Source organism: Pseudorca crassidens, chromosome 1, assembly GCF_039906515.1.
Source record: "Pseudorca crassidens isolate mPseCra1 chromosome 1, mPseCra1.hap1, whole genome shotgun sequence".
Lineage (NCBI taxonomy): Eukaryota > Metazoa > Chordata > Mammalia > Artiodactyla > Delphinidae > Pseudorca > Pseudorca crassidens.
The window spans coordinates 105,209,186-105,228,451 of record NC_090296.1 but is presented as its reverse complement, the minus strand read 5'-3'; the positions used below and the strand labels follow the sequence as shown (position 1 = coordinate 105,228,451).

The 19,266-nt window shown below is 42.0% G+C and overlaps 1 long non-coding RNA gene across 1 annotated transcript; it reads left to right on the top strand.

Annotated features, from left to right (window-relative positions):
* Positions 1-14,623: 14,623 nt before the first annotated feature.
* On the top strand, positions 14,624-16,668 carry LOC137231510 (uncharacterized). The gene is made up of 3 exons (XR_010946643.1): positions 14,624-14,776; positions 14,960-15,064; positions 16,497-16,668. It is a non-coding gene; the product is annotated as an uncharacterized lncRNA (long non-coding RNA).
* Positions 16,669-19,266: the final 2,598 nt, after the last annotated feature.

Here is a 19,266-nt window from a genome sequence, read left to right as displayed (position 1 = left end):
GTATTGATCATTCACCTTATTTAGCACCTGGGGCTCCAAATGACTCTGGGCTGTTTATTCTCCAATATACTCTCAAAAGACTAACTTTCCTGCCCAAGGATGTCAGAAGCATGTGCTGGTGGCTCTGAGGCACTTCCTGAAAGAGAGGTGTGGAATGGATGCGAGAACTTATGCTTTAGGGTCTTACAGGACCACGTTCCCATCTCTGCTTTGCCCTTCAGTTGCTATGAAATCATGGACTAGTTTTTTTTACTGTTTCTGAGTCTCATGTTTCTGATTTCTAAAATTAGCTTTGTGATATGTAGTGTTATATAACTGACTAGAATAGGGCCTGATTTTATGGTACCTATTCACTACATGGACTTTGATAGCTAAAGCTATTATCAGGAGCAGTCTAAGATGTCTTTAATTCAGTCATAGTAGTGGATAGTCACAACTCTGTTTTGTAATCTCTGTGTCTTTGTAAAGGATTTTTAGCAAGTTGAATTGAACTTGGATTGAATTGGACAGTGTCTACATAAATCTACCTTTGACTGTTTCTTCACTCATTACAGGTGGCCTCCAGTGGAGAAAAGCAGTGATAGGTTGGTTGGTACTGGATTTCAAGTACAATTTATGATAAGAATTACACATAATTGTCTTTTCTTTAAATTTTTTTTGCCTTTATATTTTAAAAATCATAATTCTTGGCTGGCAAAGAATAAACACACCAGCAGAACATACCACTTTAATTGACCAAACTGACATTTAGACCCTGTAGTTCATGCAAGAAAGGTGTGGGTTTCAGATACGTATAAGCAATTCAATAGTTGTAAGGGTTTAGTTCCATTTGTCCCTTTTGCAACAAACAGACAAGAAAAACTTGTCTCCCCTGACCCCTGTCTTTTGGCTTTACTCATAATACTTACTGGGAAATGAAATGTTAAATGAGGTCAAATAATAAATAGGTACAGGACTGTTTAAAAGTCAATACCAATTGTTACATTTCCCACAACAACTTCACACCAGAAAATAATTAGATTTGGTACCAAGCTCACTGATGCTGAGTCTTACTCCACTGATTCCTATTCTCTGTGGAGAGGCAGACTCAGTGTTATTGCCTGAAGACTGTTTTATGGATTTTAGTTTTTTAATTCCCATGAGAGAGTTCAAATGGCCACAGCTGCTGGGCTTATCAAAGTGTAGCTGCAGACATATGCGCTGTGTCTCCTGCTGTTTTTGATATTCCCTATGCTTATTTAAATGTACTGTGACTGACCTTTAGCCCAATCAGTTTAACTTTACATTGAGAGTTTATTGGGGATAGTGGAGATGGGGAGAAGAGTGAGTTTCATGATGAAAACTCATGTGAGGAGGTAAAAAGGCGTCTTTGGAGAGACCCTTTGTCTATGAAAATGAGGAAGTAGATCAAAGAGAAGAAAAAATTAAATGCACAAAGGCTGCCCAGGTAAAAACTCCATAATGAGAATGGAAGAACTGTGGAAAACAGGAAATAAATTTGAGAAATTAATAACACGTGCTTGGTCCATCCTATGCCCATTCTCTTTCCTTTGACTTTTGGCATTTCCTCTACTGCTCTCCTGGCCCAGGGACACTTACCCTAACTTCCCCTTTCTTCTTGCCCTGTCCTTAATCTTCATTAGGATGTACTTCCTCTGCATCCCTGGCCCAGGTAATGGGATTGCTAATGTGATGGTCTGATAATAGGTGTAAGTATGTTGGTATCTGCAAGGCACTGTCTTTAAAGTCTAGAATGAAGGTTTGGGTAGCCTGGGACTTGTCTGACTCTAGTGGAGAGAAAATCAATCATGGAAGCAGGACAGCTGGGGAGATCACTGTGGGTGGGAAGATGCACTGAAAGATCAGAGCCCCTCAAGTCATACCTGCTTACTGTAAGTGATGAACCAGCCCAGGACATGCATATCAGAATATAAAATTTAAGTTTGACGAGGATAAAGTTGCAAGACCGAGGGAAGAGTGTAGGGTGGGAGGGCACAAAGGTGACGACAATCACAGCAGCATCCCATAAGGGCAATTTAATAGGTCAGAGATGCTAGGAAAGTGTAGCTCCCAATCTGGTGCCTGCTGCTATCTACAGAGTAGTAGAGATGGAATTCCACAGAAAGAAGGGTGAGGTGGCAGAGTCATTGACAAAATGGAACTTCCCTACAATTTAGCTTCAGTCTCCATAACACTACACATTGGTGTTTCACAACACTTCTTTAAGAGGGTCTCTTAAAGACAGACACTCATTAGAAATCTATGCAGATTCCCACGATGGAGCACGCATCCATTCATTCAATTATAGTTATAGGAAGGCTGTGTTTTTTAGGCATGTTCCGAGGATGCCAAAATAAGACAGACTTCATGTCCTCAAGGAGCTCATGATCTAATCCAGGAGAGACACGTGAGCAAGTAATTGCAATGCCATGTGACGATAGTTACATAGGTGGGGGAAGAGCAGGTGAAGGAGGAGAAAAGGCAAAAATGTGTTCACAGAGGAGATCATGTTGAATGAATAGGAGTTTGCTGGCTGGACAAGTAGGGAAAAAGCATCCCAAGCAGTGGAAGTAGCCAGTGCAAAGACACAGAGGAATGAAATAATCTAGTGTCTCTTTAGGGAGCAGATAGATAGAAGTTCAACGAGGCTGAAGGGAGCAGGGGTCAGATGATGAAAAGTTTTGAATGTATTACTAAGGATCTTGGGTATTATTTTATAGGTGATGGGCAAGTTGAGGAATTTCTGACACCTTTGGACCTTGAAGCAATAGAGATTCGTCCCAGGCCAGGTTAGCGCTCTGCACTGTCTCTTTCTTCCATTCAATGGGCTTGCTTCCCCTCAGGTGCCAAGAGCTGAGTTAGTCACACTCTGGTTCATGGCACTCTGTTGACATGGGTCTATGCACAGCCCCTCATTTATTTCATTATGTTATATTTTAATTTTTATTTCATTTTCCCCCTTCAACCATGATCCCTACACCCATTCCTTCCTCCCCACAGAGGCCTCCAGTCTGGTGGATTTGGCAGATGTCCTCAGATATTTATGTATCCTTGTAACTTATGCTGTGCTCTTTTGTATGTCTTTTTGTTTTCTGTTGTATTTATTTATTTATGTTAGCACGTAAAAACGATTTAAAATTTTTATTTTATATTGGAGCATAGTTGATTAACAATGTTGTGTTAGTTTCAGGTATACAGCAAAGTGATTCAGTTATACGTATACATGTATCTATTCTTTTTCAAATTCATTTCCCATTTAGGTTATTACAGAGTATTGAGCAGAGTTCCCTGTGCTTTTCGTATGTGTTTTTAATTCACACAAACAGTATTGTGACGTAACTATTTACATTCAGCACTATGTTTTATAACCTATCTTATGGCTATATGTATACTTGAATTATTACTTCCTACTCCTGCATAATATCCCACAGAATCTATTCACATTTCCTGATCCCTTCCGCTAAAGTTGAACAAGAAGTTCACTGCCCTCTAGAACAAACAATGCAGTGATAAACATCCTCCTATATGAACCTTATGGATCTGGGTAGGAATTTTTTTAGGTTATGTAATCAAGACTGGGATTGTAGGTATGAGCTGTATGTATCTTTGGTTTACCAATTTGGCAGATTGCTCTCCAGAACAGCTATACTAGTTTACACTGCAACTAATTATACATGAGAGTACCATGTCCCTTCATCCTCACCAACATATAGTATTTTCTGACTTTGTAATTTTTACCAAACTCAAATATGTCAAGTGGTACCTCATTTTTTTGTTTTTGTTTTTGTTTTGGCGGTACGTGGGCCTCTCACTGTTGTGGCCTCTCCTGTTGCGGAGCACAGGCTCCGGACGCACAGGCTCAGCGGCCATGGCTCACAGGCCCAGCCGCTCTGCGGCATGTGGAATCTTCCCGGACTGGGGAACGAACCCGTGTCCCCTGCATCGGCAGGCGGACTCTCAACCACTGTACCACCAGGGAAGCCCGATACCTCATTTTAATATAGGTGTTTCTCTGACTGCTAATGTGGTTGAGCATCTCTTCAATGATTTGGTAATTGTTCAGATTTCCCTTTATGTGAATTATTCACTTATATACTTTCCCTATTTTACTCCTGGGTTTCCTTTCCTTTTCTTATTTATTTTCAGGTATTCCTCATGTATTGAGATATTAATCCCTTGGCTTCTTCAATCATTGCAAACGTCTTTTCCCATGGTGTCACCTGTTAATTTTGTCCATAGTGTTCTTCATCCAATAGAAATACTCAATTTTGATAAAGTCAAAACCATCAGGTTTTTTTCTTTATCTTACAACATATACTTTTAGGCCTTGTTTAAAGAATTTCTCTTCAACCCCCAAGTGGACAAAGATACTCTTTCACATTTTCTTCTTTTGGCTATATAGTTTTAATCTTTTATACGTAGGACTCCTTGATCTGAAGTTCACTTTTGTGTATGGTATAAAGGAGGGATCTAGATTTGTTTTTCTCCAAAGAGCAAAAAATTACCCCAACTCTGAGTACTAAGTAATCCATTTTTTCCCACCTATATGTCATCTTTTTCATTTATCGAGTACTCATATGTCCGTGGGTCGATTTCTGACGACTCTATTTTGTTTCATTGTTCTTTTTGTCTATTTCTATAGCATTGCCACAATGCTTTTTAAAAAATATCTCTTGTTTCTGATAGGGTAAATGTCCCTCAACCCCATCCTTCTTTTTCACAACTGGTGATGTTATCTGTGGACTTGTATTCTTCCATATAAATTTTGGAATGTTTGCAAATCTCCTCAAAAATTGCTGCTGAAATTTAAATTGGGATTCCTTTGCATTTATGGGTTAATTTGGGGAGAACTTATTTTTAAAACAAATAAGTCAGGACTTCCCTGGTGGTGCAGTGGTTAGGAACTCGCCTGCCAATGCAGGGGACATGGATTCAAGCCCTGGTCTGGGAAGATCCCACACGCTGCGGAGCAGCTAAGCCTGTGCGCCACAACTGCTGGGCCTGTGCTCTATAGAGTCCATGTGCCGCAACTGCTGAGCCTGCGTGCCGCAACTACTGAGCCCATGCACATAGAGCCCATGCTCCACAACAAGAGAAGCCACTGCTGTGAGAGGCCCACACACCAATGAAGAGTGGGCCCCTCTCGCTACAACTAGAGCAGCCCATGAGCAGCAATGAGGACTCAATGCAGCCATAAATAAATAAATAAATAAATAAGTCATTTCATCCATTAACATGAAAAATCTCTACATTTATTCAGGGTCTTTTTAATACCCTTTTAAAGTTCTAGATTTTTCTCCATTGATGTCTTATGCATGCTTTATTATTTCATTCCTAGATATTATATAGCTGTTGTTATTGTGAGCAGTGCCATTTTTTAAAAATAAATTTATTTATTTATTTTTTAAATTTTTGGCTGTATTGGGTCTTTGTTGCTACGCGCGGGATTTCTCTATTTGCGGTGAAGGGGGGCTACTCTTTATTGTGGTGCACAGGCTTCTCATTGTGGTGGCTTCTCTTGTTGAGGATCATGGGCTCTAGGCACACGGGCTTCAGTAGTTCTGGCACGTGGGCTCAGTAGTTGTGGCACATGGGCTTAGTTGCTCTGTGGCAGGTGGGATCTTCCAGGACAAGGGCTCGAACCCATGTCCCCTGCATTGGCAGGCAGATTCTTAACCACTGTGCCACCAGGGAAGTCCCAGTAGTGCCATTTTTAAAATTACATTTTCTCTTTAATTGCTATTAGTGTAATGAAACCACTAGCTCTCTTATTCTGACAGGTTGTTGGTTTTGAGGGTTTTCCAAGTAGGGAATTATGATATCAGCAAAAAATGATATAATAAAGTCTCTTACCTCTTAAAACTTTTAGTTCTTGCTTCTTTTTCTGTGTTATTGCACTGTCCACAACTTCCAAAATCATACTGAACAAGAGTAGTGATAGCTGTTTTCTTGCCTCGTTCCTGCTTTTAAGATGGCTACATTTAGAGTTACTCTAGTAAGTATGAAGTGTGCTGCAGGTAGCAATACAGAGCCTTTAACAAGTTCCAGACATTCCCTTCTATTCCTAGTTATCCGAGAGTTTATATTTTTATATTACAAATAGAGGTCAACTTTTTTCAAATGCTTTCTAGGCTTCTATGAGATAGTTGTGTATTTTCTTCCTTTTTTGTTCATTAATGTGGTGATTTACATGGACAAATTTTCTGTTATAAAACCATCCTTCATCCCTAGGATAAGTCCTATTTCATTATAATATATTATTTTTAAAAAACTCTGCCAGGTTCTGTTAGCTATTTTTTTTTAGGATTTTACATCTATTTTCATATATGAAATGGTTATAATTTTCTTTTACTACCATCATTTTGTATTGGAATCCAGGTTATACTGACTTTATAAAGTGAGTTGACTAACTTTCTCTCTTTTTCTACTTTCTGTAACAACCTACATATGGTAGAAATAACATATCTCTAGAATATTTGGTAGAATTTACTTGTAAAACAGTCTGGGGCTAGGGGATTTTTATTCTTTTCATGAAAAGGTGAATTCTTATTTTTCCAATTTCACTAGTGGTTTTAGCCTATTCACATTTTAGATTTCATCTTGTATTAATTTTTGGCATTTGTATACTTTCAAAGACATTTATTTATTTTGTCTAGGTTTTCAAATATATTGGTTATGTATATATGTGTGTACAATTTTAAATTTCTAATTTCTTTCTGTATTTTGTTTATTTGCAGTTTCTCTCTCTCACTTTTTTCCCCTTTAACATTCTTGCCAGAAGCTGTTCTGTTTTATTGATCTTATAAAAAAATTCAGGTCTTAATTTAGCTAAATTTCTCTATTTTTTGGTGTTGCTGCTGTTCGGTATTTTATTGATTTTAATCTTATGTTTATTATTTCCTTCCTTTGTATATCTTTGGCTATCTCTGCTGTTCATTTTCCAATTTCCTGATTTAAGCACGTAACTCATTAGTTTTAAATCTTTCTTGTTTTCTGATAGATATAAGTTTATTAAATCTATAAATTTCCTTCTAAGTAGTGATTTAGCATGTCCTACAGATTTTGACTGGTATAGTTTTAATACCATCTAATTTTAAGTTTCCTCTTTAAACAAAGGGTTTTGGTACTTATTTTTTAGTTTCCAGACAAGTACATTTTAATATTTTTTTCTTGTTACTGATTTCTTATTTTATTACATACAGTCAGGTAACACGGTATCATTTGATTCTTTGGAATTTATTGTGGCTTCCTCTGTGTACTATTACACAGTTGCTTTGTGTAAATGTTTTGTATGTGCTTGAAAAGAAGTGTATTCTCTCTTAAGGATAATAAATAGATACACGATAGATAGGTAAAAAGACACAAGCTTAATTTTGTTCTTTAAATCTATCTTCTTTATATTTGATTTTTAAAAATCTGAACAAAGTTGGCCATATGGACTTCAAATTTCCTAATCCAGGGTTGAGTGAGTGTCAATGAAACAAGATTGGGCATGAGCTGGGTGATGGAGGAGGGAATTTTTTTTACCCTCTGTGTCCAATTTGACTGTACTATGCTAATAACTTATTTTTATAGAGACATGTGTTTTATTGGCAGTGGTTGTAAGAAGAGTGGAGAATGAGGAAAGGAAATGAATGAGGTTTGGATGAATGCCTCCCCACAGTGGAAGGAGAATTAAAGAAAGTTGCTCCAATTTGCTCTAATTTGGGCCCTGTGGATGGCTTAAAACCTGGAGAAAGGTAATGTGTGTATGTATGTGTGAGTGTGAGTGTATGTATGTGTGAGTGTGAGTGTGTGTGTGTGTGTGTGTGTGTGTGTAGGTGCAGGTACCTTTAATGAACTGGAACATTTGGGCACCAAACTGCCTTGTTTTGGGACATCTTAGATGGAAGGGAAACACAAAGAAGAGAGAACACTTTGGTATCACCTCCAAACTGCTCCTTCCTGAACAAAACAAGAAAGCTCTATGCTGTGGTTGGCAGGAATAGGTAATTATTTTGGAATCATTTTTTTTCATAATTCTTGCTTTGTGTGAACAAATCTCAAAATTACCATAAATGTAGATGGAAGTTACACATTAATGCAGCCATCGGGTCTGAGACTAATATTTGTTTATGCATGTGAGCTCCCCTGGGGCTTTTAGAAATATTTTGGGAAGTGGACTTTGTAAAAGACTGGATAATCAAGCAGCAGAAGAGCTCAGGGCCATTGGATTTTGGCCATTAAGTGTTAAAATGACAATTTGTACTCACAGATAGTGACATACTAATTTTTATATGTGTGTATCTTTGTGTGTGTGTATTACCAGATTATATGTATTTGGAAAAAAATATATAAGCACATATATAACATTTTCCACAACTAGCATACAGCTTTGTAAACCTGCTTCATCCATTCAACCATATGTCATTGTTGTGATATAACAGTCAATAAAAATATTACTAGTGGGCTTCCCTGGTGGCGCAGTGGTTGAGAGTCTGCCTGCCAATGCAGGGGACGTGGGTTCGTGCCCCGGTCCGGGAAGATCCCACATGCATCCGGAGCCTGTGCTCTGCAACGGGAGAGGTCACAACAGTGAGAGGCCCGCGTACCACAAAAAAAAAAAAAAAAAAAAAAATTACTAGTAATCTGCAGTTGGGAAGAATTAATACATTTGAAAATTTGAGGAATTCACCCACTACTGGCTTGTCTGATCAGGCCAAATTTATTTAGCAAGGTAGTATCCAAACATTTAAGTATGCAAATATATAAAGCCAAGTGAGACATCATTTAATTCCTTTATTGTCTTACAGTGAAAGAGAGCAAATGAGCAAGTTGATGGCTTTATGCCAATTATTTTTACTGTGATTTCTTTTATGCTAAGGTATAGCTGAAGGCAAGCCGTCAAATTCTAGCATGAACATGCAGCAGCAATAACATGAATATTTCAGGGGCTATAAGATTCTTTTCATGGGTTATGGTTGGAAATACAAGATTTAAGTTACAACTGCTTTGGCAAATGTCATAAACGACTGGGACTAAATGTAAGAGTGTGTGTAGCCTCAATCCCAGATTTGCTTTAAAAGACCCAAGTTTAGGACTTCCCTGGTGGTCCAGTGGTTAAGACTCCACGCTCCCGATGCAGGGGGCATGGGTTCAATCCCTGGTTGGGGAACTAAAATCCCGCATGCCGCATGGCGCGGCCAAAAATAAATAAATATAAAAGACAAAGACCCAAGTTCTGGATGTTCAAGGCCCTCCACAATGTTACCCTCTTTCTTCCTTTCTTTCTAGATTAATCTTTTACCACTCACCCCACTTAATGCAGCTCCACACCTCCTTCCAGACACACAGACTTACTTAACAGGACATGCATTTTCACATTCAAGGAATATGGCCTAAGGACTATCTTCAAATATCAAAGCCAGCAACCCTGCAGTACAATGGTGGCAACACCAAGAAACTCAGATGACTGAGGCTGCCTGGCTGAGTCCCACAGAACAGTGGGTTTACATTACTTAGGTCATGACCCCCAGCATGACAACTACATTCCCTCCAGTCCTCTACCAGACTGCAGGCTTACCTTCATGCAGTCCTCTTGAAGACTGTGTCTATTGGTCGCAACGGTGACCACAGCAGGGACCACATAAAGACACTCTCCCTGTCCGAATGACAGCTTGTTGGGAACATCCATTCACACTGAAAGGGAGACATTACTAATCTTGAGGAGAATTAACCAATCAGAGTATTTAACCTATTTGTGTAAGGGTGGTTTTTCCCATTCCCGGAAAAAAAAAAGTACAGTATTTCTGTGTTTAAAGCACATCAAGAATTAATGAACCTCATTCTCTTTTTCTTACCCAAGGCACATCACTGCTTAAAACCACAAAGTGCTGACCAAGCCAGTGGTTCCAGAACCCGGGGCCTCCACACAGCATTTTAAAGACTCATCCTCATAATAACTTACTATTTTAATGATAGTCCAGGTAACATATGGTGAATGGAAAACACTTTCTGTAGATTAAGCAACATAGTTCCCATTAATGGTTTACTATACTTGAGACCTTAAAGAGATTTAAGTAATTGTTCATTTGGTGCAGTTTCTGCTGAATTATTTAAAATGCCTCCTTACTGCTTTAACTTTGAATCTGCATTAGAAAGTATAATGCCAATTAGGATTCCTCCATTGCTTCAAATGCTCTAAAAATAAATATAAGCTAAATCCCACTCCCAAATACATTTCTCTCTTTACACTGTGAGCTATCATCTTGAGCTTAGGCATAATAAATAAACAACACACAAAAGTTTGTGAAAGGAGAGAGCCAGAAAATTTGGAAATAATTAAGGTAACAAAAATTAAAGTCTAATGGACGGCATTTTGGCAGTGCCAAAGATACATGGTTCAGAGTTGTACACTTAGGTAAAAAAACTCAGCGTTTACATTTGACTAGTACAAGTTCCAGAATTACATAATCTAAAATATAAATGTAAGTACTTACACTTATATAAAACCAGAAATGAAAGATATTGGCTCAGTTGACTGATTTGAATTTTATTTACTGTGATAATCAAAAGTGAAAATCAGATGCAAGGCAAAACTTTGGCTGACCATATTTTATTTTTGTTTATTTTTGCAAAGCTGAGTATTGCTCTTGTTTCTCCTCACCCACCTGCACCACTTTCTTCTCATGATAGGAAGCTTAGGTGTTAACTTTAAGCCTCCTTCAGATAAGTTTCCCAAAGTAGACCCAAACTGTTTCATATTCCTCATATACACTTCTTTGGCTCCCAAGAAACCTTTCTGCAGGCCACTTCTCCTACCTGGAATGTCTGTCCCTTGCTGCCTCACGTCCCTTCCTCTCCATTCAAAGCACTCTACTTAAGGAAGCTCTTCCACAAAAGAGTTCTCAACTAATCCCATCTGGTGCCAGGCATTCTGATCTCTCTATAAGGATTGTGCCCTATATCCTTGTACACGCCAACTCTCCTAAAATAGTTTGCAGATATGGTTTGCATTACTTTTGTTACCACACATTTTCACCTGGATACATCTCAGCTGATTGGTACACTGTCTTCCTCACAGTTACTGCTCAGGACCTGTTCCTGCTGGACCACTGGAGGCTTAGAATATCAATTTGAACCAGAGTGCCATCTACTGGTAGGAAAGCTATAATACATCAACATAACTACCTTCTGCCCAATGTGTACACACACACACACAAACACACACACCATTTCTCACAGTGTGATTAAAGAATAAGGAATATGCTATATCAAATCAAAACTTTACTCCCACCTTTCGTAAGATCTATGTATTCAAAAAGAAATGACAAAGAAATAAGAAAAGGTCCCCATTTGGATCCTCTAAATGAACCTGTCATCTTCAAAAGATGGGTGTGAATTTTAGACTATGTCCCCAGGCTGCTTTGTAACTTTTTCCTTCTATTTATTAAAAAGATTATATATGAAATGAGGAACTGGAGCAATATACAATAAAACACCTGAATGCCATTAAGTTTCTGTGGAAATGGCACTGTTTTATGAGGAAGACTAATTTTTGTTTTTGTTTTACTCCAAGAATTGAGGCCTTCCATAAGGTGAGCCATCCCTCCAGGACTGACCATATCTTTGAGTCATGAGTCTCTGAGTGCATGATTTCTCAGCACATTATGAAAGGAGTACATAAAAGAACAAAATGAGAAATATTTAGTCCCTGTTTTTCAGGCTAACATTTTAGCTTAGTCAATAATTCCTCAAACCCTTTAATAGTGCCAATCTTTCTACTCACTATAAAGCACATCACACTGTGGGTGAATTTAAATTGCACAGAAATGGGTCTGTAAATTAAGAGAAAACTTCTCTTTCCCCACACAGAGGCTGATTTAGATAGCATGGGATCATTAGTGACAAAACAGATGCCCCCATCTATAACCCAGAGACAGCTCTCAGCTGTACAGAGAACCTTTCGTTTCCTACAGAGAGGTGAACTCAAAACTTGTCACTGATTTTTGCACCCTCTTAATCTTCCTGTTTATTCTGTGCTTCATTAAAGTCAGTCTCCACGGGGCAGGCTGTCATCCGAGCTCGGCCTGTCCTGCTGTCTGCTCTCTCCAGAGAGCATCCTTCATCCTGATAAACGGGCTATGAGCTGAGCACGTGACTTCTTAAAGTAAATAGATTACAGAGAGCTGCTCCTTCCACACTCGCTCAACAGAATTTGATAAGCAGGAGCTCTGACGTGGGCATCACGGTGGAGACAATGCTTTCCCAAAAGATGGGGTTTCAGATTTACTGTTGTAAAATGAGATAGAGGATATTTATCTTTATCACTGTGTCATACCATCCGTTTAAGACTGCATTAGCTAATGTTGTTTATCTGCCAAGTGCCTCCCTCAGGATTTGGCATCATTATAGGATGTCTGCTGCGTGCCAGGCTCTGCGCTAGGCACTGGAGACGTAAAGATATTTAGAGGGAGGGACAGTGATGACCGTGGTGGGAAACACAGTGAAGCTCCGTGGGAAGCCAGAAAGTATGCTACTATTACAATGCCAGCCCATGTTCTGAGCTTAGGGTGTGCCTGTTTGTTGGACTCACAGACCATGTTATCCCAGAGCAACTGTTATATCTGCATGAAAAAGCAACACTGGGGCCCATGACTGGTTTCTAGGCAGCTCTGCTTCTACCCTGACTCATGCTGACAGATAAAGCAGCAAACCTACCCCGAGGGTGCACGGCTCCTTCCTACCTAGGAAACCAGACGCAGACCAGACGCTGGAGAAGGAAAGTCTCATTTCTCAGAGAGGAGGTTTAGAGGCATCTTGGATGCCTGAGCTGAGGACAGTTGTGTTCCCGTGACCACCAGTGGAGCACTGGAATCACTTCCCAATACCTGGACAATGGGAACTGTGAAAAAGACACCCCATGTGTCATGGCAAGGGTAAAGGTATGGGCAGACCCATAAGACTTTGGAGGCATCCATTCCTGGATGGCCAGGGCAAGAAGCTCCCTTGTACTGAGCTAAGAAGCAGGATGAGTTCACGGGAGACTCTCAGCCACCCCACCCCAGTTTTCCCAAGGTCTGAGTAGCAGAAATCAAATCCAAGAAGTGTCCCGATGATTGGCGCTTCTTAATAATGATTGCAACATCTGCCTGGGAGGCTTGAAGATCAACAAGAAGACAGGACTCCAAGGAGATGGTGTCCTGCTCCACCAGGGGCGGCTCTGGGCTCCTGACTTGCCTCTAGTTTACTTGGTGATAATAGCAGCAGTGAAGAGCCTGCCCGGGCAAGGCATCAAGGGGAAGGACTGCAACATCTGTGGGGCTGTTGAACTGTGCAAATCCACCCACCATCAAAGCTTAGTCCAGCTAACTTCTCTTCCTTTTGGTTCTCCAGGCCCTTGTTGGATCACATGCGTCTCTCTCTCCGCTGAGCTCCTCTTACAATGTGCAATTTAGCATTTTATCACAATCAGTCTCGTAATCTAATTGTTCCTGGTACATTGAGCTACCGCAACAAAACCACATTTGTGTCTTTCACTTCTTTGAAATGAGAGAGACACGGTATCAGGTGTGCAGCAGGTGTCTAATACTTAATCTAATTGGGAATCAGAAAATAAGAGCTTGTAGAAAATGTAAGTATAGCTTCCTCCTTTCAAAGAATAGTGCACAGATCCAGAGAATTGCTGCTTTATTCATTCCACAGGTGTCTAATGAAACCTTCAAGTCACTGTGCTGGGCACTGTGCAGGAGACAGAGGTGCCCAAGAGATGGGCCCAGCTCTCACGGACCTTTCAGTGAGGCATGGAAAATAGGAGTCGTGCCCCAATCACCAAAGGGCGAAACCCAGCAGGAAGGTAAAATAAGTCTGAGGGGGGATCTCAGGTGAGGGAGATGATGGGTCATTTAAAGACTCAGGGTGGTTTTATGGAGAAGGTGGCAGCTGAATTCCATGTTGAAGGATGTGCTCTGCGGGAATGGGGGAAGAGTATTCAAGTATGAATGCGCTGTGGCCTTCACCAAGCTTTACATCCAACTCAACACCGGGCACAGGAGTCCGCTGGGACAAGTGTGATTGTGGCTGCCATCCACGCTGAGCCTCCTGAGGGTTTGCTGAAGGAGGACACGACCGTGCACCAGAATCAGAGCTGCTCTTGACGTGGCTACCCCAGCTCTCCACACCCAAAGAGGGCTGCCTCTCTCCTCTCATTTCTCAGGTCTAATTGTCCCCTCTTGCCCCCACCAAGGGCAGGGAAGCTTGTAGTCCGACTTGCCTCTGGCAGCTGAGATGCGCTCTGACCTTCTCGGGTGGCCCCAGCCCCAGGGCCCTAGACCAAGGCCCAGCTGTGCCCAGAGCCCCTCTGCCCAAACGTGCTGTGAGTTTCTGCTCTGCCCGGGCCCGGCCTGGTTATCGCGCCCCTGGAGGGGAGACAGGTGCGGCCCACTTCTGTCTCGGCTCCGCCTCCGCTCCGCCCCCGGGTTTGCTCTTCCCGGGAGGGAAGCCAGACTGGACCTGTTTCTGGGAGAAGAGGGGAGTGGTTGAGTGAGCTCGGAACGCACAGGCCAGGAGCTTCCGAGCCCTCCCCACTGAGGCCCCAGCTCGCCCCTAATTCTGCCTTCACATGTCTCCGCCCCGCCCTCCCGCCTGCACAGAAGGCTCACTCTCCCCGACGCTGCCTGCGACCCAGTTCCGCCCTCCCCCGTCCACCGGAGTAGCGGCTTCAGCCCTGGGGGCGCTTCTGCTCACCCGGCTTCCCCTCGCTGGGCATGTGCAGTGGCCAAAGCCATCTCCTCTCCAGGTCTGCTTGCTTTCTTTTGTCTCCTGTCGCTTATTCCCTTTGGATTTAGGGAGAGAGGGAAAGCATCAGGATGCCAACACAGCAGCACAGGGAACAGAACAGAGCAGAGAGGTGCTGGGTAACATGCTTCTCTTCTTAGCTTCAAAGCCTGTCCCACAATTTCCTCTCCGTTCTCCCCTCTAGACCTGGACCTTCAACTTCCTGTCTCCAACTTAACCGCCACATCAAGGGGAGTTCTGAAAGTGGCATCTGGATGAAAAGTCAGCCTCTTGGGCACTCCAGCAGCTGGTGAGGCCTTCCTGCCTTCTGATTGTTTAGGTTTCTGTCTGGTGGCGACGGGGGTAGGTAGGGTGGGGAGATGCTCCAAGCCAGGGTACCCTAATGTCCTCCCTGTTGGCTCTGAGGCTTCTTGTCCCTTTGGCCTGGGCAAGCTTTAAGTCACTAATTCTTTAGAGGTACGATATCCTTTTTACCTTTTATTTAAGTTCCTCTATCCCAAAGTTTAGTTTAAGTAAACATTTATATATGGCAAAAATATATGATTCACTTCTAATCCTGTGGTAGATGTGCATTTCACACTGTTTAATGTCACCCTGTTTGAGGTAGGACAGTACATCAGGGCTGTACCCAGTTTCCCTTTTTCCACCTTCCAACTACACCTCATTCTTATCACCTGCCCGTGGATGGGGGCCTCCATCTTCATGTCCGTCTGTCAGGCAGGCACTGGCAGTGCTGATGCTGGCCAGACTGAGCTCCCATTGCTGCCTCAGAACTTCCGGGTACTTAAAAAAACACCTTGCTTAGGGCTATCTGTGGATTTGGACTGAGGGAAAAGGCTAGAGGGGTGACTTCTTTGCTGTAATCTCATATTTGAACGTGTAGGCAGCAAACTCTGGTCTCCTGGCCTGATAATATGACAGCCCTGGGAACCAGTGGTCACAGACCACCCCGGCTTCAGTCTGAGCAAGCAGGGGGGTCATTGGACAGGGTTTCACCTGATCCTTCTCTACTTCCAGCCCCCCAAACCCCCATTAGCTCACGGTTAAGATTCAGGAGATATTCACAGACAAAAATGACATAAAATGTGCAGACGTTAAGTACTTCATATTGATCTCCTCAAAAGAGGTTTAACACCAGTAAAAACTGAAAACAGACTCAAAATAATTTTCATTTTAGAAATTGTCCTATGGAAGCATTTGAATGTATGATAAAGAGTATCCTTCTCAATCTACTAAGCAAATGTAGGATCCGTGAACCCAAGGCTGACTGAGCCCGGAAGCTTTCTCTCCAGCCTACAGGCCATGGCTCCCTCTAGTGTCCCTGACTCAGCCTTTGTTTCAGGCTTCAAATGCCCAGGGCCTGAGGAGTCTATTTATATGGAGATTCAAAGCCAGGTTCAAGGAACTTCTCTTCCTCTTAACCTTCCACGGGTGACTCTTGACCCCATGCATCTCCTCCCTCCATGAGCTCCTTTGTTATTTTCTGTTGCTTACAACTAACATTTTATCATAGTCTGTTTATAAGTTAATTCTTTCATGTCTTTACCAACCCCCCGCCAAAAAAAAAAATATCCCACAATATCAGTCATGCAATAAGTATCTAATACTTACTTTAAATTTGGGAATCAGAATATTAGAGTCAGTAGGAAAGCTAATATAGCTTCCTTCTTGCACAAAATGGGAAACAGATCCAGAGAATTGCTGCTTTATTTATCCCACAGGTGTCTAATGAAACTTTCAAGTCACTGTGCTGGGCGCTGTGCAGGAGACAGAGGTGCCCAAGAGATGGGCCCAGCTCTCACGGACCTTTCAGTGAAGCATGGAAAATAGGAGTCGTGCCCCAATCACCAAAGGGAGAAACCCACAAGGAAGGTAAAAATAAGCCTGAGGGATCTCAGGTGAGGGAGATGATTGGTCTGCTGAGGGACTCAGGGTGGTTTTATGGAGAAGGTGGTACTTGAGCCCCATCTTGAAGGATCTGGCTATGAGGGAATAGGGGAAAGTGTGGTGGTGTGAAAGCACATTCACGGAAGAAAACATGAAGGAGAATATTAGAAGCTAAGACCAGAATGCCTCAGGGTCAAATTGTAGCAGACCTTGAATGCTGGCCAAAAAGCTTGCACTCTAACCAGTAAGCAGGAAGCACTACAAAGGAAGAATTTATAAAAATTTCCAAATTCTTGAACATGTACTGAACTCTTTTTCAAAAGTGAATTCTCCATCCTTGGAGGTTTAAGGACCAACTGGATGTGCTTTTATCCACCTATCCACTTAGGATTTATAGAGATTCACAAAGAGGGTTCATGCATGGACTAGGTAACTGCTACGGTTACTTCTGATTGAGATGACAAAATCAGGATTTTGGAACTAGAAATTGACCCTAACATCACAGGAGGGAAGACTGAATTTGTATTAAGTAGGTGCTAAATGTATGCTTCCACAATTAATGAATGACATGAACAGAGCTGTGCTTTAGGAAAAGGAATTTGGCTGCAATGTTTAAACTAGATTAGCAAGAAGGGAGAGACTGGATATAGGGAGATCGCTTAGGACGCTGTTATTCATTTTCAAGGCCTAAACTAGGTTAGTGGAAATGGGAATGGAAAGTAGATAAACACGGTGGATGTAGAATCAGGATGACTACTTTGTTGTAATTATCTGTGACTCTCTTCCTCAATGGATTGAAAATTCCATGGGAGCAAGAAGTGTATCTTATTTGACTTTCTATCCCCATTGCCTAACGATGACTAGCACATCTAAGTGCTCAGCAGGTATTGAATGAGGTTGTGGAGTCGGGTGTTGCCTGGCTGAATGAGTAAGTAGTTGAGATGGTATCACTTGAGGGGCACTGGATATCCAAGCTGCTGGACAAGGGGCAGCCAGAGTCCCTGGATCTGAGCCCAGCACTTGGGTGGTCCTGGGGCAGAGAGAACACAGGACACAGCATCTGTCTCTACTTCCTCACTCTCCACGCCAGGCAGGCCTTCATCCCCACAGCCCCACCAGAAATTTTCACATTTAGGTCACCCCACTCTTGCCCTGTCTTCCCTCTTTGACTTAACTTCTCATCAGCATTTGACACAGCTGACCATTTCATTCTTGGAACATACCCTTCACTTAACTTCCAAGACATTACTCTGCTGGTTTTCTTCCTACCTTACTGATGGCCCCTTTCATTCTAGGCATTTTGGCTTAACCTCCTATTCCCAGTCTTTACATCAATGGTTCTAAGTCTTAGCTGCACATAAGAATCACCAGGAGCTTTTTTTTTTTTAACATCTTTATTGGAGTATAATTGCTTTACAATGGTGTGTTAGTCTCCGCTATATAACAGTGAGTCAGCTATACATATACATATATCCCCATATCAACTCCCTCTTGAGTCTCCCTCCCACCCTCCCTATCCCACCCCTCTAGGTGGTCACAAAGCACCGAGCTGAGCCGATCTCCCTGTGCTATGCAGCTGCTTCCCACTAGCTATCTATTTTACATTTGGTAGTGTATATGTGTCCATGCCACTCTCTCACTTCGTCCCAGCTTACCCTTCCCCCTCCCTGAGTGCTCAAGTCCATTCTCTACATCTGTGTCTTTATTCCTGTCCTGCCCCTAGGTTCTTCAGAATCTTTTTTGTTTTGTTTTTTTAGATTCCATATATATGCATTAGCATATGGTATTTGTTTTTCTCTTTCTGTCTTACTTCACTCTGTATGATAGTCTCTAGGTCCATCCACCTCACTACAGATAACTCAATTTCGTTTCTTTTTATGGCTGAGTAATATTCCATTGTATATATGTGCCACATCTTCTTTATCCATTCATCTGTCAATGGACACTTAGGTTGCTTCCATGTCCTGGCTACTGTAAATAGTGCTGCAATGAACATTGTGGTACATGAACTCTTTTTATTAATAAATTTATTTATTTATTTTTTATTTTTGGCTGCCTTGGGTGTTGTTGCGTGTGGGCTTTTCTCTAGTTGTGGCGAGCGGGGGCTACTCTTTGTTGTGGTGCACGGGCTTCTCATCAGGTGGCTTCTCTTGTTGCAGAGCACAGGCTCTAGGTGCGTGGGCTTCAGTAGTTGTGGCCCTCGGTCTCAGTAGTTGTGGCTCACGGGCTCTAGAGCGCAGGCTCAGTAGTTGTGGCGTATGGGCTTAGTTGCTCCACAGCATGTGGGATCTTCCTGGATTGAACCCATGTCCCCTGCACTGGCAGGCAGATTCTTAACCACTGTGCCACCAGGGAAGTCCCTGAGTAAATGTTTTTGTCATTCCCCACATCTAATCCATCATCAAATTCTGATAGTTTATTTCTAAATTACATTCTAGACCCAACCACTTCCCATCACCTCTGCCACCACCATTCTCAGCCCTCACTGTTCCACAGCCATGGCTTCCCGACTGTTCTTCCTGACTTCACTCTTGCTGTTTTACAGCTCACACAGCCCTTAAAGGGCTCTTCAAAAACTTACATCATATCATATCTCTTCCTCTT